We start from the raw sequence: 24,705 nt of genomic DNA, 5'->3' as shown, positions 1-24,705 counted from the left end.
AGCAATAGAAACCCTAACTAAGACACTCTACCTGAATGACACAGTGAGCTGAGCGACTTTGCTCTGCTACACAGGCCCCACTGTAATGTGCTATCGCCAAACAGTGAGGCCAATGGAACTTGGACTAAAATATCAAAAACCACGAACCAAAACAAACATTTCTCCTTATAAGGTGACTGTTCATAGGCATTTGTTGCAATGATGGAAAGCCAATGTGTCCAACCTGATCTGCCCCTTCTCCGGGGAGAGGGTGATACTTAAATTCGGGCCTGGTAACAGAAATGTCATTAACCTTGTGAGAACTGGGAAGTAACTGTTGAACTTGAGAGTTGTACCTGCTTCTGCTTCTTGCCTTCCTTGCAAGCCTTCAGAGGAAAGCACGGGATCTCTTTCCTCAAGGAGAGAGACTGTCCAAGCCGTATTACAGTGGCACCTGTCTTGATTGTTTCCATCTCTGGAAGTGATTTTTCTTATTATATTCACACAGCAATTACTAACTCACCCTTCAAAACCCAGACCTGATACTAGAAGGCTTCTATGACTGGTCCTCTCCCTGGGCAGGCTGACAGGTGGCTTAGTCTATTTTTTATTGGCATTTCATACTCCTAATTTAGCATATCTCACACTGTATTACAATTAGCTGTTTTTTTGGTGTGTGGCAGCATAACCCAATGATACATTAATTTGTGTGGTGTTCTATAACTTCTACTTTATGAATCAGAGAGTGCTAAGGCAAAGAAAATGAGAAAAGCTGTCAGTAGGATTAAGAGGAAAAAGATCATATCTTTTAGGCATGTTATATATCCAGTGTATATGCCTTACTGCAAATACAGGCTGACCCAGCTCTATATTTGCTTGGTTAGGAAGGAACCAGAAATAACACTGTCCATAAGATTTCTTAAAACCCTTCATCTCTATGTATGTACAAAATTTTGAAATTCACTAACAAGTCTGGAAATTGGGTTGGGTCATACACACACACACACACACACACACACACATATATATATATATATATATATATATATATATATGTGTGTATGTATGTATTCCATGGACACAATAAGGGTTTGAAAACAAAGCCAGCATATAGAGGGTATATAGATCTGTCCAGCTTCCACTAGTTTGTGTCCTGAGAGGGTCTTGGGTAAATGGCCTTTATGGGCCTGATGACCCCCTGACCTACAGTGGGTAATTAATAATGTTCTCCTTCTCCTGGGAGACAAATGAGATTAACAAACTGTGACAGTGTCTATTATTCTTAAGGAAGTCACACTGAGATTGGTATCTCCTTTCCAAAGGACATGTACACATTACACGAAGGGAAAGACATGCCCTGTGTGTGGAATTCTTGTGATAAATTTGTCTTTGTTAAGATAACGTGAATGCTAGATATGGTCTGTTGGATAGGCGAAAAGTAGTTCAGGCTTCGTGCTCCCTACGAGGTGAGAAACTGAGATGGGACGAGTCCATTAAACTTGTCAAAGTGAGGTATGTGGACAGTTGCGGGAGATACATTTCATGGTGCTAAGCAAAAGGGCTTACCTGCTGTTTCCCCGGTATCGCATACTGATTCCCTTAGAAGCATTTGTTGACCTCCCTCCCGGCCCAGGGCTGAGGTAGGGGAAGAAGAGCGCCGGCCGCTCTGAGATCAAGTTGGCCACTGTTAGGGCTCTTGGCTGCTGAGGCACATGGGACTTCACATCTTCCTGTTTGTCTCTTAGGATTCTGTAATTCCTTTAACACAATAGTCAACAAGAACAAAATAAAATCCGAACTACAAAGGATGCTTAATTTTTTTTCAAAGTTCTAAAACATAAAGCAAGGTCTCCATTGTTGAAGAACAGCTTAATCTGTATATAGGGGTGTCTATTTATAATTGTACACAGTCGTGTGGTAGGAATCAAATCTCAAAATCTAGGCTAAAGTAATTCTAATAGAGTTAGTTCACCTGTAGAACCTTTGGGAGCTGATTGTGGGTTCAGAGTGGTCCTAAAGCTCGAGGCAGTTGACATGGGAAATCCACTCACTTAGCCGTGATGGTAGAAACAGCCTAGAGAATCTGAATTTAGGTGGAGCAGGGGATAGAAAGGTCATGATGAATAAGGAGAACTTTGTGCCAGGGCCTGGGGATGAGAGAAATGTGAGAGTCAGGAGGTAGGAAGTGGGATGGCTGGGGGTTGGAGAGATGACTCAGTTAAGGACACTTGTTGACCCTGCAAAGAACCAGGATCTATTTTGGGTAGCTCTCAACCTCCTATAGCTTCTGTTTCAGGGGAATCCATGGCCCTGTCTGGGCTTTGTGGACACCTGCGTGCACATATATGTGCACACATGCACATAAAATAGACAAATAAGTAAACATAAATAAATAACATTTTAACAAAAGAAGTGAGACAAATGGCCTTTCTATGTGTTTCTCAGGGCCTTAGGGTTCTCTCTTAATTTATTCTAATTTGGTGGGATGATACTTAAAGCTTTATTAATTAATCAATTACTTTACTTTTTAAAAGAGGGTATGTGGTGCAACTTTTGATACCCTTTAAATCAGAAGAAAATGGTTTTCTGTTTCCTCTTGATTTTTTGAGATAGACTTTCTTTGTATGTCCCTGGCTATCTTGAAACTTGCTCTGTAGACCATGCTGGCTTCAAATTCAAAGATCCACCTGCCTCTGCCTCAAGCGTGCTGAGATGAAAGGGATGAGCTACCCCTGCCCAGCTTGAAATGCTTTTTTTTTTAATTTTGCCCTGAATATTTGATTAAGAGTTTGGGTGGTAGTGGAATTCTAGATTGAAAGACAAAGAGCCATTATCTTTGGACCATATTCCTGCTTTTGAGAGTTTGAACTATTTTAAGCTGTAGGCTTATCTATACCCAGTTCCTGGGGACTTGAGTGAGGACTTCAGGGACTGCAGGGAACTCAGATGAAAACACTGTGGTCAACACCTGGATTCAGCCTTGTGCTAACCTGAACAGAGGACCCAGTGACATCCTGGCAGACCAATGACAGACCAATAAGTGAATGATGGGAAGCCATGAAGTCACCTGTAATAGATTTCACAGCAGTTGGAACTTTTTCAAATTTCGTTTGAGTGTGCTATTTGTTTGATATCTGTTTACTACATTACAAAGTCTTAAAGTAATCATTCTCTTTGGGCTGGTACTTCAGAGTCTCTTGATCCAAATAAAAGGCTCATTTTTGATTGTGTGTGTGTGTGTGTGTGTGTAAATTTTCAAAAAAATCATATATACATACTACATAGTTTGATCATTTTCATCCCCAAGTATTCCCCAACTCCTCTTCCCAGAATCCCCGTACTCCCTACCAATTTAGTGTCTTCTTCTTTTAAAACAATAAACCACCTAGTCTCATTTGTGTTGAATGTATACTAATGGGTATGGGACAATCCACTGGAGCATGGACCACACTTATGGAGAAATCTCTTCATCCCTAAAAGGTGCAGTAAATTAAAAGGGGGCAGAAATGGTTCCTGAGAGTTACCACTCCGCGCGGATCTAGCTGTTTCTCTGTCAGCTGCTTTCACACACTGTCCCCTTGGCGGGTTGTTACCATGCTTGACAACACATCAAGTTCCGCAGGCTGTGCTAATGTGGCCCCATGCAACGCTAGCCCCAAGCATTCTATAGCTTAGCATGGTTTCCTGTCATGGACTCTGCTCACACTCCCAACAACCCAGTGAAATCATGACTTGACAAACCATAATCCAACAACCAGATTTGTATGTTAAATACTCAGTGTACAATACATCCACCCAATACACTTACAACCAATTGATAAAGATATAAACCACCCACCTAGATAAGATAAACTTGTCTACAGAAATCCATCCCAGCTACCTTGGCAAATTCAGGACCACCCGGGTCTGGGCCATCCTTCTCAGCCTCCATTTTCATTCTCCTCCTCCCCCTCCCCCCTCCCCCTCCCCCTCCCCCTCCCCCTCCCCCTCCTCCTCCTCCTCCTCCTCCTTCTTTCAGTAGTTCCTAAGCTTGGGATGAGGGTTTGCAAGCCCTTCCATCTGTGTTGACTGGCTTGTTGATTTTGTGCCGGTCTTGTGAAGGCGACAAGGGGCAGGTGCTATGAGATCATGAGCACAATGGTGCTGGCATGTCCAGAGCACAGCTTCACTCGTGTCCTCGATGACCTCTATCTCTTACATCTTTCCTGGGGGCTGTCCTAAGCTATGAGAACAGAGGTCCTTGGGCCTCAGAGGAGAAAGTATGGTTTTCTATGGATGTCTCATACTTAGGGTAGGCGCCCTACCAACTCTTATTTAATGCTCTTGACCAGTAATGAGATTCTATGTTAGCCACAGTATATTGTACAAAGAAAACTCTTTGAAAAGTAGCAAGAGCTGTACTAAGCTATGAGAGTAGAATTCGGAGAACAGTTTAATACTGTGTGTATTTAGCAGAATAATGGCAGTGGGGGTCATTATCACGGGCCTGTGAGCTGCCTAGCTATGGGTTCTCAGCCAAATTTACAGCACCATGTATTTATCTCTCAGTGAAGTGAGCCTTAAATGTAAGAAAAATGATATTTGATTACTCCCAAATGTCCACGCCACTATTGCACACGTGGGCATAACATCATGTGTTTGTCATTATTATAAAATTGCAGGGTTCCCAGTTGGGCAAGGGCGTTGTGGATTTTTCTCTCCCAGAAGCCTACATTAACACCTTCTGGTAGTATGAAAATTAGTCAGTATGGGGGCTGCTGTGTTATTTGGGGTGTCTCTGTGACATAGATGAGCAATAACTAGAGGGGAGGTTTCCACGTCTGGCAATGAGATTTTTATTCGGAGTCTTGCAGACTCTTGGAGGAGCATCATCCACATGGAGAATAATTCCAATTTAGGTCTACACACGCGCATGCGCACACAGAGGTCCTTCATGCGGATTTCCCAAACATCGATAGCATTAGTTATCGCTCCCAGCCCCCTTTCTACCCTTCCCTCCCACCTCTCTTCTAAATCAGAACTATTATTCTCCGTTATTCTTCATTATTCTCGTTCTCCTTCATATTACCTGTGTTTATTATCTCCCGTCCTTTAAGATTTTTCTTCCTCCTCCCCACCTATGGCCCTTTTCTAGTTTCCTGGACTCCATAGGAAGTCTAACTTAAATGTACAAGTGTAAATATTTGATGCTAAAATTCACATCTGACTGAAAACGTGACTTCTGTCTTTCTGGGTCTGGGTTACCTCACGTAGTACAATGCTTTTCCTTTCTACATTGCTCAGACCATTCATAATTTCGCTTTCTGTAGAGCTGAATAAAATTTCACAGCACATCAGTATTATGTGTTCCTTATCCATTTATCGGTTGATGGACATTGGAGCTGTTTCCATGTCTTCTCGATTGAGAATAGAGCAGCAATGAACATAGATGAGCATGTGTCTCTGTAGCACAAAATAGTCCTTCGGGCATGCGCCCAGGAGTGGTATAGCAGGGTCATATGGTAGATCTATTTCCAGCTTTTGGAGGGACTGTCACAATGATTTACAGAGTGGCTGCACCAGTTTTTCCTCCCATCAACAGTGCAAATCCCCAGGCCTCACATCCTTACTGACCTTAATTGCTCTTATTTTCTTAATCTTAGCATTTATGACTGGGGCTGGATGCAATCTCAAAGTAGTTTTAATCTATATTTTCCTGAAATTAAAGATAGTGAACACTCTTAAAAGTGTTTCTTAACCATTGCGGATTTACTTCTTCTTCTGAGAAGGACTTCATGCCCGTAACTGCCGAGCCATCTCTCCGGTAGGGTGTTTTGATTTAGTAAATTACTGTATTAGCTTTGCCAGTGACTCAAGAGAAGTAATTGGGGGAAATGATTTTGGCTCACAATATCAGAACGTTGAGACCTTCATGTTCAGGAAGGCATATTGGAACCATATAGTTAGTGTCATGGAAGTGATAAAGGCATTTTCCTACACTTGTTCCCACAAGCTTTCTGGTTTCCCCCATTTATTTATTTTATCTTGCTTGGAAAAACATTATGCTACCTTCCTTTTAGGTTATGAACTCCTTGAAATTAGGAACTATGTATTTCTCATATGTCTACTTATTACACGTCAGAATACTGTCTACTGTCAATGATTTGTTAAATTTTACATATGAAATCTATAGTTAAAAGTTCATAGTTTATTTAAAAACCATGTCTCATGTACTAGAAAAGCTGGTATATGGGTCCTTCTTCACTTTCATCTCTCAAAGATGAAACTCTTGAATGAAAAAGCGTTTCATTCACAGAAGATAAAGCTATCTCCTAATGCAGTCACACTGACCATTAACTTTTCTACTCCCATCTCTTCTCTGCAAAGAGACTTCCAACAGTTTTTAGATTTCGATGACCAGAATTTTTTCAAGGGTCAGTCATTAAAGGCAAGGTACTTTCAAAAAGTCCCCTTTACGAACTGCAGCCAAACAACATAATATATAGACTTTTAGCTTCCAAATGACTTTGATCGGCAACGGTTCTAAAGGCTCGCTAGTATTCTGATTATGCCAATGTGTAAGAAAGTGTAAGCCAGTGAGGAGCGAATCACAGACCCCTTACTCTTCTATTGTAGTCAGGATGAAGATGCTGAGAGAAATGTTCAATATTTATCACATTCTTCTGATTTGAGAAACCAGCACCTGTGAAGAAACTTTAGGACATTGCAATTTTTTGAGAGTTAAAAAAAATGCTATAGAAGAAGGCTTTGCAAAAGGCTTCTGGTGAGACTGTGTGATAAGTTTTCATTTCCATCAACCTAGGGTGGTTCCTGCCAGATATCCTGGAGGAACACTTGCTTATTCCCATGAAAGTAACTTGCTTTTCCTACCATGCCTGAAGTGTCAAGCTGAGGTCTAGACTTCAGTCTTTAGACATAGACCAGATTGTTAGAATAAGCACAGTGTTTAAACTTTCATGTAGTGTCTGAAATAGGGTTATCTGCCCCATAAGGGCTGATGGTTATAACTCTTGTGTTTAAAAAAAATCCTTTAAACACACGATTTTTCTACAAACCTTGGGATTCTAAATATTATCAAGAAATGTCATCCCAAAGACTGTGAATGCATAAACATATATGCATTCCACTACCATTTTTATTATTTATTCCACACAAATCTCTAAGGTTCGGAAAACATATAATGCATATTCATACATAGTTTATTATTTCATTCAAATAAATCAGATATCAACTCTCCCTTCCGGACACATGAACTGAATAACTTATATTTAACAGTCGCCTTTTCAAAATTAATCTAGAGACAAATTGCAAGCTTAGTGTTAAAAAAATGTCCGTGATGAAAAAATCTCTCCAATTTTATGATTATTCTTTGATTTATACGCAGATTACATGTCAGGTTCTTTTAAGCTGAAGTTGCATTTCGAAATAAAACCTTCCCTTTTCCCTTTGTTTTAGTGACATGGTTTGCTTATATTGGACACAGAATAACACTGCTTGGGGGTAACTATGAAAGTTATTATCAGATTGCATTGAACCTGCAGTGCTGTCTGATGTCTTTCCATGGCGGAAACCGAGTCAGCTCCTACTGCTTTATTGTAATGCTCATCTGGCTTCCTGCCATGTAAATGGATGTATTAATATACAGCTCTCAAGTGTGTTGTGAAGTTTACTTAATTAATGCTTATAAAAGCTTCTTGAGATTGTCTACGGAAAGATATTGCATGCGTTAAAATTGTATAAAAAGCAAACATGTAGGGCACTCTAGAAATTGTTGCTTAGGAGAGATAAAATGGTCTATTAGCCATGTCTGAATCAATGGCTTCTGCCTTCTTTAATTTATTAAGGTATTTTATGGCTGGTGAATAAAGATGGCTTAAAGGTGCACGCTCTCTCTTCAGAGTGCAGAAGTCTTTATGAAATTGTGGTCGGAGGGGTTTACATAGAACATTTGTCTGGTGTTCATCCAGGCAGAACATTCAAATTACGGATCTCATAAAAAAGTAAAATATTAGAAGATTAATTTTTGCTCCTGAGTGAGTATACTCTGTAGCAGGCACACTATTCATCTATCCTTTTTTTTTATCCAATAGCAATAGAGTGCCTTTTTATTTCCCTAAGCACATGATAATCCTGAATGAAGCTCTACCTTGCTTGTCTTTTTCCTGTCAGGTATGCTGACAGTTATTAAGTTCTGGCCAACAGAATGTGTACACAATTAATTTGTTGAGCGTACATGTTATATCCTTAAGGGAGGGTATGGCCCTTTTACCCTTCCTTCACTGCTCTTGGAATGTAGATGGAACACAAACTGTCTTATATTAGTGACAAAAGCAACCCAGAGACGAAGGAGCAACAAGAGTCCTAAAACTCACGGCAACGAGCCATCGTGCCAACCGTACATGATGTCATTATGAATGTGTTTAAAACACTATTATTTTGAGTCTTGGTTATAAAAAGTCCTCTCCATATTAACTTACACCTGCTTCTACAGGAAGGAGGAAATGATTTGATGTCTAAATATTACATAAATTAGCTACTCCTGGACCAGGGACCCTTTGAAAACCGACTGTAACTTTTATTTATTTGCTAGGCACATTAAAGCCTTTTAATCTAAGACTGTGATTAATTTCCCTGAAATGGATACAGACGATTTTCTTTCGTTACCTCTTTCAATAGTGCATAGACCTCTGTTTGAAATTAACTTGTCCTCTGAACACTCTCCAATTTTTGAAAATATTAAAACTGAAAATAAATATTTAAATTAAAATGATTAAGTTTTAGTATGTGAGACACAACCATAACCGACCTTTCTTTCACAGCCTGCTTTAATCCATTCTTATGATATTCATACTGTTTAGTAACAATAACTTATTTTTCAACTGAGCTAATTATGCTTTCATTCAGATTTTAAGGCTTATCTCTGTTCTATATTTTTTCAGCATAAATATTCAGAGCTCAGAAAGGTGCTGATATTGTAATAGCTGCCTTTCAGGCATGCTTGCTGTTTGCTTCTGAAATATTTTTTTCTTACATGTTAATAGGAGAATATACTCTCTATAATTTTGTTCAAATATCTGGGCTTATGGTTCTCTAAATAAAGCTAGGAATGCTACAAATATAGATGGTCTGGGATTATCATTTAAATAAGGGAATGTGGCACATTCTTGATGTTTATATTTATTCTATTTTTTAGACAATATCTCAGGAAACTCAGACTCATATTCACTATATAGCTAAGGATGACCTTGAACTCCTGAACTTCCTCTATCCCCCATTAACAGTGTTATAATTACAGACATTGCTACCAAGTGCAGTTTATAAACTACTGTTTATCAAATCCAGGGCTTCTTACATGATAGGTAAACACTCTACCAGCTAAACTACTTTCCCAGTCATTGTTATAAGTTTTGACTGTGAGAAACTCATCCAGATTTACACTGCGATGGCATAATTAACTTCTTCCATTGAAAGCAATTGTTTTGGTTATCTATTGACGTGACGCAAATGATCTCAGTTATTCATGGGTTACAGCTACAACCGTTATTTATTTTACTCGCAAGTCTGAAGTTTGATCATTATTCACAGGGAGCAACTCATAAGCGATAAGTTCTGCTTCATAAGGCAAGTAGGACAATTCAACAAAGGCTAGAGGCTCCGCTTCTAAAACAGCTCCTAACAATGAGTGATATTTGGTGCCAGCTCTCTTCTGAAATGCAAGAAAGTGGTAGAAGCTGGGGCTTCGGTCATTTTCCACTGTGCTTTGATTCTGAAATGTACCCCACAAGCATGTGTTCTGAACTCAACTGGTAGTACTTGGGAGTCTTGGAAGATTTGTGTAAACTACAGAGGTGGGCCAACAGGGGTTCTGTTCTTCCAATTACCTGCCTGCACAATGCAGTGGAGCCCAAATAAATCCTCCTGTAAGTAGTTCATTCAAGTATTTAGGGCAGAGCTATGCAAAGTATCTAACAGTCCTCTCGTTTGTTCTTCCCACATACTGACTGAATGTCCTTCCAGCATCATAGCTAATTACCAAGAGTTTCTTGAGCTGGCTCTGAGAACTAGCAGAGCATCATTTCTAGAAGATTCTATTCCTCAAGCAGTCATGAAACTCATCGAGATAAGAGAAAAAAATAACATAAATGAACCTCTTGGGTGCATCAGTGTAAAAACATCTTTACTTCAATTGTAAACACCTTCTAAGTAAAATTTTTTGCTATTATTCTTATTATAATATGCAATACATATGAATGTACATGTTTATGGGTGTATGTGTGGGTACATATGTGTGCATGTGCATCTGGAAACTAGAGATCTGTGGTATGTATATTTCTCTGTTGCTCATAATTTTAATTTTTGAGCTAAAGTCTCTGTGCTGGTTTGAATAAAAGTCCCTCACACAGGTCCGCAGGGAGTGACACTATAGAGCTGTGGCCTTGTTGGAGTAGGTGTGGCTTTGTTGGAGAAGGTGTTTCATTAACGGGTGGGCTTGGCTCAGAAGCTAGAGCCAGGCTTACCTGCCTCACTTTCCCTTCCTTCTTCTGCCTGAGGATCCGAATGTAGATCTCTCAGTTCCTTCTCATCCACCATGTCTGTCTCCACACTGCCATGCTTCCTGCCATGATGATAAACCTCCAAAACTGTAAGCCAGCCCCTGAATTTGTTTTTATGAGTCGCCATGGTCATGGTGTTTCTTCACAGCAACTGAAACCCTCACTAAAACAGTCTCTCTGAGCCCAGAACTCACTGAGTTGGCTAGACTTGTCTGCCATCAAGCTTTAGGGATCCATTCATCTTCCATCGTCAAGGTTAAATGTATTTCACTGTACCTGGCTTTTATGTGGGTACTAGGGATCTGATATCAGGTCCCCTTGCTTGGGCAAGAAGCATTTTAATTAACTAAGCTTCCTCTCTAAACTCTTAAACAAATATTAAAACACAGTAATAGGAAGAAATGTAGCTGAGAAAGTAAGCTACAACAGCTACTTTTCAGGAGAAAAAAAAACTATAGAACACTGTTGTCTTTCCAGAGGAAGTAATGGATTAGATTAATGAGTGCTTTAGCCAGGGGTTCCTACACTTAAGGGACACACACAATCTCAGCCCCTGGAAATGGAGGAAGGACAACCAGAAATTCAAGGTCATCCTTGGCTATGTAGTGAGTTCACATCTGGATAGCGTAAGACTCCATCTCAAACAACAACGAAAAACAGGAAAATGAAACATCAAAAGTCCTGGATCCTGTATTTCAGTAGTTTGAAGCTTTTGGGGGTTCATCATCCAGGGTAATAGAATTTTGATTGATAATAAATATATGCTAGACACTGGTAGATCTCTACACAGTATTCATTGTACCCTCTATTCTTTGCTTAAAGACATCAGCGTATCATATCAGCAATATGCACATGTAAAAAAAAAATGCTAGCAATCCCTTGGTTCCTTTGTTCAGGGTAACGGTTCTCAACAATACATTATTAACAGAACTCTTTTGATCTATAGTTTTGGGATAGTTCTTTCAGAGTGAATCCTCTCCTATGTGGACTGTGATAAGAGTGTTTGTGGAGTAGCGGCTTTTGTCATATGTGATAACATGGAAGAAAGCTTCATGTCAAGGAGACGATATGGAAGGCTGACTCCTTGAAGATCACATGGTGTTACCACAGTCTTATATCACCCACTCTGGTCCTCCTAAAATGTAATAACCTTCCATGTAGTAAAATCACAGAAACTGGGTTTATGTTCCATAAAGTCTAATTTGGTTCCTTACTGAATTAGTACAGTAGGAAAGTCAGCAATAGCTATAATCTACAGAGATTAAGAAAGTGTCATAGCATTTAGAAAAGCATCAGCAGATTTCCCCTGTGCTCAAGGTATTCCTGAAGAAGTAGATCTGGTGCTAATCTGATGGCCCCTTTCTCTTCTTACATTTATAAGGCAAAGTTTTGGCATGTTTGTAAGTTACTTGTGTCAGAACAACAACAACAAGAGAAAACACCCAACAAGCTTCTTATTTGTATTTGAAGCATATTGAGCTCTGCTCTGTCACGGTCAACATTATCCATTCTGCTCAACATTCCATCCAACGTGCAATACTTTATTGGTTATCAGGAAGGCAAAAGCAGGACAGATCATCCAGGAAGTGAAGTAAATCGGTGATGCAGCCATTGTAACCCATGAGTCATAATTTGAGCTGAGTTTGGAAAATATTGTATAGCACATAATTTAAGTGACTTTTAAAGGACTATATTGAAAGAGTAATGTCAACCTAATATATGGTTATATACTTTAAGTAGGTTTGGCTGCATAACAATGGATTACCCAAGATGGGCAATTTGTTTTTCTCGTCTGTGAAAGTCAGAGTTGGGAAGTGGTTGAGGCTGATGTGAGGTGATTGGTTACAGATAGGCAGCTGTGTTAACTAAGGAAGTAGGGTCCTTCTGTGCTATGCCAGACCATTGCTTGCACTGGAGTGCTGTCTTTAGCTTTATGGCGTAAAACTGGCTTATTTCTATCTTGTCTCTGTCCTAGATTTCAGAAGCGTGAAAAGAACCAAGGAATATTGGCCTCCTATAAGAATGTGGTCCAGAAGCAGTTCATATTCTCTTGGTTCAGATCCCACCGGCCATGTTAGTAAGACCCATGGGCAGTCAGAAAGCGAGGACAGATAGGATCAAGTGTGCCAAACTGGTGATAAGGAGTCTGTATCATTGGAAAGAAGAAGCTGGATACTGGGTGACGAATGGCTATCTCTTTCATGAGTATCTTGTCTATCTTCAGAGGATGAACCATCTTTCATGCTGATGATAACAAGATTCTGGGATTTTACAAAAGGATGTCAGAGTGGACATTTATTCTGTGGTATTGAAAGCACACGGACCAGCTATCTGCAGTAGGGGCTTTAGCTCTGCAGTTCTTTACAGCAGATGGATACAATTTCCTGACTCTCTTTCTGTTGTCCTCTGGTTCTCATGCTCTGTCACCCTCTCGTGCTTGTTGTTAATGCATATGTGTGTGGAATTAACCCCTGCCCTGTACATGTGTGCATGTGTGTGTGTAAGGAGAGCCTTATCTATCATCCTTAGGAACTTACTCATTTGAGACAAGGTCACTCACAGACCTGGAGACAACCAATTATGCTAGGCTGGCTGGCCAGTGAGCCCTTGGATCCACTTTGTTTCTGTCTCCCCCAAAACTGGGGTTATAATACTTGCCAGTGTGCATTTTCACATGGATTCTAGGAATTGAACTCTGACCCTTCTGCTGGCAAGGCAACTGAGTCATCCCTGCATCACCATCATCTCAACTTATTGCCATCTTGAATGACAGTTCTTAGCTTTTGATATCCATATTGAAATGGACACATGATTAAAAGATACTAAATATCAAGGTTAGTGGGAGGTGACCAAGGCTCCCTTCTCACTGGCTTCAGTTCCTTGGTGTCTCCAGTCTCATGTTTACCCTTCACCCACTCACAACCAAGTTACCCCTTGGATATCAAGCTTGGTTTTTCTCTATTTAGCCAAACCACTCTCTTGTTCTATTTAAGCCTTCACAGCCCCATAGATCCATAGTGATTTCTGCTTCTCCCCTAAGTTGTTTACCTCGGAGAAGAGGCTCCATTGCCAGCTGTCGAAATAATAAATGTCCTCACCTCATTAGAGAAATCAGCTCTTGCATTTGTTGTAAAAATGTTGTGGAGGACACTGCCCATTACATCACTCTGTTTCTTCTTTAGAAAGCTTCACATCAGAAAGTTCTTTCAGATTTCAGTGCCAGGAAAAACTCTGCTTCTCCTACAGCATGCTTCCTCCCTTCTGATAACAAGAATTTTACAACTTCTCATGCTTTCTGAACCTTGTAACTCAAAGCCAGTTTTGCAGATCTGTCACTGGAGTCATGTTAAACACAGAGCTATCATAGTAGTATTTCCCTGTTTGCTTTGGTCATTTTTTATGCCTATCATATTGACTTGAGTTTTTCTTATAAGCTATTTCAAATATGTGTGAAAAGAAAAAGTTATCTGTTTGAAATGATAGATGCCTGTATCCCCAGCTACTCAGGAGGACAATTTCTTGAGCTAAGACTTCAAGGCCAGCCTTGTTCAAAAAGAAAAGAAGAGAAGAGAAAAGAAAAAAAAAAGAGGCAAAATAAATCAATACTCAGCACCAGGTATTTGGATAAGGCCAAAGGCATGTTACACCACCCACTCCACTCTAAATAATACCACTTTCAGGGGAGGGACAGGGAAGAATAACTCAAAAAAAACTGGCATTTTGAGTTGTATTTATTTTTTTCCCAATGGTTGGAATTGATACCAGGGTCTTGGGATTGGTAAGTAAGTTGTCTGACACTGAGCTTTATCTCGAACCTTGAACTGTTACTTTTGGTTAAGACTGAAAACTTTAAAAAAAATGACTCTTGCCAGTTTACTCACATATAAATAAATGTCTCCAAGAATCTTTGTTCATGTGTCTCTCTTTGACTGTGACCAAACTGATGGGGGCTCCAACAGATTTCAGGAAAGCACAATGGAACAGCATCCTCCCCGACATTGTACAATGAACTGTCTACCCTGGTGCTTCTCCACGATAAGAATGGAGGTGTTAGGAGGTTGACCAATCCAGCCGAGCAGCAATGATTGGCCTTTAGATATTGGGAGACTCCAAGGCTAGAATATGGGTAGTTTATACAATTTAGCTCTTCCATTTTTCTACTTTTGTGGTTCAAACACAAGGCCTTGCCCTCAATGGACTAGTGTTGCACAGCTAAACAACACTTCCAACCCACCACGTTAGTTTTTTAATAAAATGGGTTAATGGTGAGTGTTTGAAAGTTCTTCCTTAGTTGTCTAAAACCCCAGATATCTTAAAAAGGCAGACAGCTCCCAGCCAACACTCTTACTAGTGTTTTTCTGGGGAGCAAGTTTTTTCTGGAGTTTGGAATGACAGTAGGGTTGGAAATGTTAATTGGATTAATTAAGGCAAGACTAAGAATGAACCTTCAGGCCATGGTCAGAATTAGGAAATAACAGAAATTTGGGTGAGAACCTAACACACCTGTGTTCTGAGGTGAGCTTAGCACTTAGTTCTGAGGTGAGCCCAGCAGTTAGTTCTGAAGTGAGCCCAGCAGTTAGTTCTGAGGTGAGCCCAGCAATCAGAACCAGGAGCTTTTAGAAGGCAGATGGTCAGAAGAAGCAAGCTGGAGTAGCCATTCTAATATCAAATAAAATCAATTTTCAACTAAAAGTCATCAAAAAAGATAAGGAAGGACACTTCATATTCATCAAAGGAAAAATCCACCAAGATGAACTCTCAATCTTAAATATCTATGCCCCAAATACAAGGGCACCTACATACGTAAAAGAAACCTTACTAAAGCTCAAAACACACATCACACCTCACACAATAAGAGTAGGAGATTTCAACACCCCACTCTCATCAATGGACAGATCATGGAAACAGAAATTAAACAGAGACGTAGACAGACTAAGAGAAGTCATGAGCCAAATGGACTTAACAGATATTTATAGAAGATTCTATCCTAAAGCAAAAGGATATACCTTCTTCTCAGCTCCTCATGGTACTTTCTCCAAAATTGACCATATAATTGGTCAAAAAACAGGCCTCAACAGGTAAAGAAAGATAGAAATAATCCCATGCGTGCTATCAGACCACCACATCCTAAAGCTGGTCTTCAATAACAATAAGGGAAGAACGCCCACATATATGTAGAAGTTGAACAATGCTCTACTCAACGATAACCTGGTCAAGGAAGAAATGAAGAAAGAAATTAAAGACTTTTTAGAATTTAATGAAAATGAAGGTACAACATACCCAAACTTATGGGACACAATGAAAGCTGTGCTAAGAGGAAAACTCATAGCTCTGAGTGCCTGAAGAAAGAAACAGGAAAGAGCATATGTCACCAGCTTGACAGCACACCTAAAAGCTCTAGAACAAAAAGAAGCAAATACACCCAGGAGGTGTAGAAGGCAGGAAATAATCAAACTCAGAGCTGAAATCAACCAAGGAGAAACGAAAAGGACCATAGAAAGAATCAACAGAACCAAAAGTTGGTTCTTTGAGAAAATCAACAAGATAGATAAACCCTTAACCAGACTAACGAGAGGACACAGAGAGTGTGTCCAAATTAACAAAATCAGAAATGAAAAGGGAGACATGACCACAGATTCAGAGGAAATTCAAAAATCATCAGATCTTACTATAAAAGCCTATATTCAACAAAACTTGAAAATCTGCAGGAAATGGACAATTTCCTAGACAGATACCAGGTACCGAAGTTAAATCAGGAAGAGATAAACCAGTTAAACAACCCCATAACTCCTAAGGAAATAGAAGCAGTCATTAAAGGTCTCCCAACCAAAAAGAGCCCAGGTCCAGACGGGTTTAGTGCAGAATTCTATCAGACCTTCATAGAAGACCACATACCAATATTATCCAAATTATTCCACAAAATTGAAACAGATGGATCACTACCGAATACCTTCTACGAAGCCACAATTACTCTTATACCTAAACCACACAAAGACACAACAAAGAAAGAGAACCTCAGACCAATTTCCCTTATGAATATCGATGCAAAAATACTCAATAAAATTCTGGGAAACCGAATCCAAGAGTACATCAAAACAATCATCCACCATGATCAAGTAGGCTTCATCCCAGGCATGCAGGGATGGTTTAATATACGGAAAACCATCAACGTGATCCATTATATAAACAAACTGAAAGAACAAAACCACATGATCACTTCATTAGATGCTGAAAAGCATTTGACAAAATTCAACACCCCTTCATGATAAAAGTCCTGGAAAGAATAGGAATTCAAGGCCCATACCTAAACATAGTAAAAGCCATATACAGCAAACCAGTTGCTAACATTAAACTAAATGGAGTGAAACTTGAAGCAATCCCACTAAAATCAGGGACCAGACAAGGCTGCCCACTCTCTCCCTACTTATTCAATATAGTTCTTGAAGTTCTAGCCAGAGCAATCAGACAACAAAAGGAGGTCAAGGGGATACAGATCGGAAAAGAAGAAGTCAAAATATCACTTTTTGCAGATGATATGATAGTATATTTAAGTGATCCCAAAAGTTCCACCAGATAACTACTAAAGCTGATAGACAACTTCAGCAAAGTGGCTGGGTATAAAATTAACTCAAATAAATCAGTAACCTTCCTCTACACAAAAGAGAAACAAGCCGAGAAAGAAATAAGGGAAACGACACCCTTCATAATAGACCCAAATAATATAAAGTATCTCGGTGTGATTTTAACCAAGCAAGTAAAAGATCTGTACAATAAGACCTTCAAGACTCTGAAGAAAGAAATTGAAGAAGACCTCAGAAGATGGAAAGATCTCCCATGCTCATGGATTGGCAGGATTAATATAGTAAAAATGGCCATTTTACCAAAAGCGATCTACAGATTCAATGCAATCCCCATCAAAATACCAATCCATTTCTTCAAAGAGTTAGACAGAACAATTTGCAAATTCATCTGGAATAACAAAAAACCCAGGATAGGTAAAACTATCCTCAACAATAAAAGGATTTCAGGGGGAATCACTATCCCTGAACTCAAGCAGTATTACAGAGCAATAGTGATAAAAACTGTATGGTATTGGTACAGAGACAGACAGATAGACCAATGGAACAGAATTGAAGACCCAGAAATGAACTCACACACCTATGGGCACTTGATTCTTGACAAAGGAGCCAAAAACATCCAATGGAAAAAAGATAGCATTTTCAGCAAATGGTGCTGGTTCAACTGGAGGTCAACATGTAGAAGAGTGCAGATAGATCCATGCTTATCACCCTGTACAAAGCTTAAGTTCAAGTGGATCAAGGACCTCCACATCAAACCAGATACACTCAAACTAATAGAAGAAAAACTAGGGCAGCATCTCAAACACATGGGAACTGGAAAAAATTTCCTGAACAAAACACCAATGGCTTATGCTCTAAGATCAAGAATCGACAAATGGGATCTCATAAAACTGCAAAGCTTCTGTAAGGCAAAGGACACTGTGGTTAGGACAAAACGGCAACCAACAGATTGGGAAAAGATCTTTACCAATCCTACAACAGATAGAGGCCTTATATCCAAAATATACAAAGAACTCAAGAAGTTAGACCGCAGGGAGACAAATAACCCTATTAAAAAATGGGGTTCAGAGCTAAACAAAGAATTCACAGCTGAGGAATGCGGAATGGCTGAAAAACACCTAAAGAAATGTTCAACATCTGTAGTCATAAGGGAAATGCAAATCAAAACAACCCTGAGATTTCACCTCACACCAGTGAGAATGGCTAAGATCAAAAACTCAGGTGACAGCAAATGCTGGTGAGGATGTGTAGAAAAGAGGAACACTCCTCCATTGTTGGTGGGATTGCAGACTGGTACAACCATTCTGGAAATCAGTCTGGAGGTTCTTCAGAAAATTGGACATTGAACTGCTTGAGGATCCAGCTATACCTCTCTTGGGCATATACCCAAAAGATGCCTCAACATATAAAAGAGACACGTGCTCCACTATGTTCATCGCAGCCTTATTTATAATAGCCAGAAACTGGAAAGAACCCAGATGCCCTTCAACAGAGGAATGGATACAGAAAATGTGGTACATCCACACAATGGAATATTACTCAGCTATCAAAAACAACGAGTTTATGAAATTCGTAGGCAAATGGTTGGAACTGGAAAATATCATCCTGAGTGAGCTAACCCAATCACAGAAAGACATACATGGTATGCACTCATTGATAAGTGGCTATTAGCCCAAATGCTTGAATTACCCTAGATCCCTTGGACAAACGAAACTCAAGACGGATGATCAAAATGTGAATGCTTCACTCCTTCTTTAAATGAGGAAAAAGAATACCCTTGGCAGGGAAGGGAGAGGCAAAGATTAAAACAGAGACTGAAGGAACACCCATTCAGAGCCTGCCCCACATGTGGCCCATACATATACAGCCACCCAATTAGACAAGATAGATGAAGCAAAGAAGTGCAGACCCACAGGAGCCGGATGTAGATCGCTCCTGAGAGACACAGCCAGAATACAGCAAATACAGAGGCGAATGCCAGCAGCAAACCACTGAACTGAGAATAGGTCCCCCGTTGAAGGAATCAGAGAAAGAACTGGAAGAGCTTGAAGGGGCTCGAGACCCAAAAAGTACAACAATGTCAAGCAACCAGAGCTTTCAGGGACTAAGTCACTACCTAAAGACTATACATGGACTGACCCTGGACTCTGACCCCATAGGTAGCAATGAATATCCTAGTGGGAGCACCAGTGGAGGGGGAAGCCCTGGGTCCTGCTAAGACTGAACCCCCAGTGAACTAGACTATGGGGGGAGGGCGGCACTGGGGGGAGGGTTGGGAGGGGAACACCCATAAGGAAGGGGAGGGGGGAGGGGGATGTTGGCCCGGAAACCGGGAAAGGGAATAACACTTGAAATGTATATAAGAAATACTCAAGTTAATAAAAAAAAATTAAAACAACAACAACAAAAAAAAAGACACGTGCTCCACTATGTTCATAGCAGCCTTATTTATAATAGCCAGAAGCTGGAAAGAACCCAGATGCCCTTCAACAGAGGAATGGATACAGAAAATGTGGTACATCTACACAATGGAATATTACTCAGCTATCAAAAACAGTGACTTTTTGAAATTCGTAGGCAAATGGTTGGAACTGGAAAATATCATCCTGAGTGAGGCAACCCAATCACAGAAAAACACACATGGTATGCACTCATTGATAAGTGGCTATTAGCCCAAATGCTTGAATTACCCTAGATGCCTAGAACAAATGAAACTCAAGACGGATGATCAAAATGTGAATGCTTCACTCCTTCTTTCAAAGGGGAACAAGAATACCCTTGGCAGGGAAGGGAGAGGCAAAGATTAAAACAGACACAGAAGGAACACCCATTCAGAGTCTGCCCCACATGTGGCCCATGCATACACAGTCATCCAATTAGACAAGATAGATGAAGCAAAGAAGTGCAGGCCGACAGGAGCCGGATGTAGATCTCTCCCGAGAGACACAGCCAGAATACAACAAATACAGAGGCGAATGCCAGCAGCAAACCACTGAACTGAGAATAAGACCCCCGTTGAAGGAATCAGAGAAAGAACTGGAAGAGCTTGAAGGGGCTCGAGACCCCATATGTACAACAATGCCAAGCAACCAGAGCTTCCAGGGACTAAGCCACTACCTAAAGACTATACATGGACTGACCCTGGACTCTGACCTCATAGGCAGCATTGAATATCCTAGTATGATCATCGGTGTAAGGCGAAGCCCTGGGTCCTGCTAAGACTGAACGTGATTGTTGGGGGGAGGGCGGTAATGGGGGGAGGATGGGGAGGGGAACACCCACCAAGGGGAGGGGGAGGGATTAGGGGGATATTGGCCCATAAATAGGGAAAGGGAATAACACTCGAAATGTAAATAAGAAATACTCAAGTTAAAAAAATAAATAAAATAAAAAAAATAAATAAAAAATAAAAAAAAGAAGGCAGATGGGTTAGAGACCAGCAGTGTATTCACAGCAGGATAGGCCTGTTGATGCTACTGTTCAAACTTGGGCTAAGGGTAAAGGCTTAATCTAGGACAGGTGGAAATTGAGGAATGGTGATCTAGGATAGGTCAATCTTTCATGAGGGCTTTCTGCAGCTCTCTAGACTTTAAGGAATTTGTGGCCTGCAGGCTAAGGCTTAAAGATAAGGACAGACAGCAAGTCCCTCCTCCTGGGAAGCCAGGAATGTAAAAGGTAAAGGGTTCCAACCCCTTCTGGAAAAAAGAAAAGATCCCAATGCTTTAGACAAGATTTCTATTGTTGTTTAGTCATTTCCTCTGATTCTGAATATTTCTTCCAGAATTAAAGGTTGAGAGGAGCTCATGAGATTCAGTAATTAAGCTTCACACATGTGAGAAAGCTGAAATGTACAAGAGATTCACAAGGGCTCCCCTCACCCCCGCCCCTGCCCCCAGGTTATAGAAGCAGCAAAAGACTCCAAGGGTGGTGACTGACTGTCTGAAGAGCCAGGAGGAGACTCTTTGACTGGCCCAGCAGCTGGTTTTTTATCCAGAGAGCCTCAGGGTGTGGCTTTCACAAACCTCCACCTGCGTTGGGGTAAACTTTCCAGTGAGGCAGCTGCATTGGCTGTCTCTCTCCCATTTCTGTACGTTAACCTAAGTAAAACGTACTGGTGACAAAGCTGGACTTGAGGAGAATCATTTTGCTTGGTTATGTGTTCCTCTTCTGGGGTGACTAGATGTGTTTTCACTGTGTCTTTCCAGGAAACATCTCACACAGCGCTGATCAAAGAGATGATAATGGAGAGTCGGTGTAGAGGAGGTTCTTCTGAGCCTTCCTTCTTCCTGAGGGGAAACTTTGGGATTTGTATTTCACCTGCTTTTTGGATGTTCAGACACCTTTCTGAAGAACTGCACATGATCCCCTGCAAATGCTCAGTACTTCGTTGATGGACATGAACTAATTTAAGGTGAGACCGAAGAACTGCTTTTTCTCTTGGTTTACATTACGAGCCATCTCCATCTGTCCCTGACAACTGTTGCTAGGAAGTAACCTGCCAGAATAAATAGGAGGAAAGCCACTGTTTTAGAAGATCAAATGCAAAGTCTAGCTAAAGAAGTGCCTTTTTATATAGTAGGAACATTCATTAGAATAGGATAAAGAATGGGAAAAGTATGTGTCAAACGGAAGGAAAGAGCTATGAAATTCTGACAAACTGAAAATCCCGAGACTGCACCATCACTGCAAGCAACTTCATTTAGCCACAACCCAGCACTCTCACCCACAGAACTGTGTTTACAATAATGTCTCGGGACAAACTGCCCTTGAAGGGGAGGCAGTTAAGACAACCTCCACACCTCCTAGGCCCATCTAACCCTACTGTGTTGGAAACATCCCAGCTAAGAGCAAAGCCTATCTAAATACTTTTGCAGCATTCTTTTTGGTCCATTAATGCCAATGGTCTGCAAATATATTATAGTTAGTCTATCATACCATAAGAGCAAATTATATTAATGCTTTCCAATTCAGGGATCCTGGGAATTAGAATAGTTAGATGGCTGAATCTTAATGAGGTTAGGCATAACAGGTGCCTCATTAATTACTCATATGCAGAAAACATTCCCCTTTCTATATCTTTAAAAACTGAAGGAGACCTCTATTTTTAGTGTGGAGCTTGCCTCACAGTTGTATCAAATCCTGTCTCTACCATCTCAAATTCTATGTAGAAACACTTAATATCACACAAATCAGAAAAGGCAAAGATAAAAGGATTTATATTTCATATCTGAAATAGTTTAGCTTAGTTGTAATCATAGAAAATGTTCCAAGAAAATTTCGCTGAAATTTCTGTGGGGAGGACTCTTTTTAAAAATGGGCTTCTTTGTTATGAATTTATTCAGGGGATTTCTTTCTAAAACACCACAGAAGTGAGAAAGCTAAAACAAATAGAACACACGCGTAAGTATAGGCTTCCGAGACATTTAGGGGAGAACTAGAATGTGGGGTATTTAATGTGGTTTTCTTTTCCTCCCCCATCAAATGATTCCATCAAAAAGATCTCATCCACTTTGAGATTTATTTATGTTTCCTTCTTTTGTACAACTCAAAATAGAAATCTTTTTAAAAACCGTACCTATTCTCATGTAGGCCACAAACATTATTTAAAAATCAACTTTAGATTCTTTTTTCCATTTTTATTGATTATTTTATTTATTTACATTTCAAATGTTATCCCCCTTCCCAGTTCGCCTCCACAAGCTCCCTATCCCCTTCTCCTTCCCCCGGCTTCTATGAGGGTGTTCCCCCAACTGCCCACCCACCCCTGACTCAGCGACCTAGTGTTCCCCTATCCTGGGTCCTCATGCCTCCACAGGACCACAGGCCTCCCCTCCCAGTGATCCCAGATAAGGCAATCCTCTGCTACATATTCTTTTTTTTCTCAATCTTTACTAAATTGGCTATTTCTTATTTACATTTCAATTGTTATTACCTTTCCCGGTTTCCAGGTCAACATCCCCCAGCCCCTCCACCTCCCCTTCTACATGGGTGTTCCCCTCCCCATCCTCCCTCCCCGCAACAATTCACTGGGGGTTCAGTCTTGGCAGCACCAAAGGCTTCCCCTTACACTGGTGCTCTTACTAGGCTATTCATTGCTACCTATGAGGTCAGAGTCCAGGGTCAGTCCATGTATAGTCTTTAGGTAGTGGCTTAGTCCCTGGAAGCTCTGGTTGCTTGACATTGTTGTTCATAAGGGGTCTCGAGCCCCTTCAAGCTCTTCAAGTCCTTTCTCTGATTCCTTCAACGGGGGTCCCGTTCTCAGTTCAGTGGTTTGCTGCTGGCATTCGCCTCTGTATTTGCTGTATTCTGGCTGTGTCTCTCAGGAGAGATCTACATCCGGCTCCTGTCGGCCTGCACTTCTTTGCTTCATCCATCTTATCTAGTTTGGTGGCTGTATATGTGTGGGCCACATGTGGGGCAGGCTCTGAATGGGTGTTCCTTCAGCCTCTGTTCTAAACTTTGCCTCCCTTTTCCCTCCCAAGGGTATTCTTGTTCCCCTTTGAAAGAAGGAGTGAAGCATTCGCATTTAGGTCATCCTTCTTGAGTTTCGTGTTCTGTGCATCTAGGATAATTCAAGCATTTGGGCTAATAGCCACTTATCAATGAGTGCATACCATGTATGTCTTTCTGTGATTGGGTTACCTCACTCAGAATGATATTTTCCAGTTCCATCCATTTGCCTACGAATTTCATAAAGTCATTGTTTTTGATAGCTGAGTAATAATCCGTGTAGGTATACCACATTTTCTGTATCCATTCCTCTGTTGAAGGACATCTGGATTCTTTCCAGCTTCTGGCTATTATAAATAAGCCTGCTATGAACATAGTGGAGCACGTGTCTTTTTTATTTGTTGGGGCATCTTTTGGGTATATGCCCAAGAGAGGTATAGCTGGGTTCTCAGGTAGTTCAGTGTCCAATTTTCTGAGGAACCTCCAGACTGATTTCCAGAATGGTTGTACCAGTCTGCAATCCCACCAACAATGGAGGAGTGTTCCTCTTTCTCCACATCCTCACCAGCATGTGCTGTCGCCGGAGTTTTTGATCTTAGCCATTCTCACTGGTGTGAGGTGAAATCTCAGGGTTGTTTTGATTTGCATTTCCCTTATGACTAAAGATGCTGAACATTTCTTTAGGTCTTTCTCAGCCATTTGGAATTCCTCAGCTGTGAATTCTTTGTTTACCCCTGAACCCCATTTTTTAATAGGGCTATTTGTCTCCCTGCAGTCTAACTTCTTGAGTTCTTTGTATATTTTGGATATAAGCCCTCTATCAGTTGTAGGATTGGTAAAGATCTTTTCCCAATCTGTTACATATTCTTAACACACCAAGATAATATTTACTGCAAGTTTTCTTGAGGTAAATTCAATTTACAGCTGGCTTCTAAAACACCTCTCAAAAACAATTTAGAAAACTGAAAAATTCTATTAAATGATTCAGTTCCTTAATAGAGATCTTATCCTGAGGAGCCCTGGCTTATGAAATACTTGGATATTAATCTAGTTTTTTTTTTTTGCTTATTGCACTCCTCTTTTCTATCCAGAGATAAAACATACCATTTCCAATTCTTACTGAAAATCTTTTTAAAATGTAT

This window comes from Rattus norvegicus, chromosome 4 (assembly GCF_036323735.1).
Source record: "Rattus norvegicus strain BN/NHsdMcwi chromosome 4, GRCr8, whole genome shotgun sequence".
In the NCBI taxonomy this organism is placed as follows: domain Eukaryota; kingdom Metazoa; phylum Chordata; class Mammalia; order Rodentia; family Muridae; genus Rattus; species Rattus norvegicus.
Note: the sequence above shows the minus strand (reverse complement) of the source record.